A 503-nucleotide genomic window follows, 5' to 3' on the forward strand; every position below is an offset into this window, starting at 1 on the left:
CCAATCTGCAACTCTCTGTCTCTTGAGTGGTGCATTTAATCCATTAACATTCAGGGTAATTATTGATAAGTTTGAATTTGTTGCCGTCATTTTGTTATGTATTGTCTCATGGTGTCCCTGGTTTCTTTGTTCCATATTACTTTCTGTGCTGAGCTCCTTATGTTTATGAATCGTGTTATCATTTCCTCTGTTGCTGTTGTTTTAGTATATGCTGAATATTTGTGCTTGTCCTCTTTTTTATTTTGAAGTGAAGATTTATCATTTTTCTTTGAGATTACCCTATGATTTATAATTTTATCCCCAGGTTTAGAACAGTCCATTCTACCTTGCAACTTTCTTAACTTCTTCACCATTTAGAAGTTCTGTAACTACACAGTGTTTTTCCTCTTTTTGTTTGTAGTTGTCCTTACTTGCCAATTGATGTCTCTGGTTTCCTGTTTACAATCTTGTAAGCTCATTTTACTTTGGATATGTCCATAGCTGTGGTTTCTGGGTTATGTTAT

The 503-nt window shown here is 34.4% G+C and overlaps 1 protein-coding gene across 1 annotated transcript in view; it reads left to right on the top strand.

The window, feature by feature from the left end:
• The window catches only part of FNBP1L (formin binding protein 1 like), a 105,506-nt gene that overhangs the window by 22,664 nt on the left and 82,339 nt on the right, over nucleotides 1-503 (top strand). The window lies entirely within an intron of this gene.

This window comes from Orycteropus afer, unplaced genomic scaffold (genome assembly GCF_000298275.1).
Source record: "Orycteropus afer afer isolate SDZICR_OR568_19922 unplaced genomic scaffold, OryAfe1.0 scaffold00033, whole genome shotgun sequence".
NCBI classification, from domain to species: Eukaryota; Metazoa; Chordata; class Mammalia; order Tubulidentata; family Orycteropodidae; genus Orycteropus; species Orycteropus afer.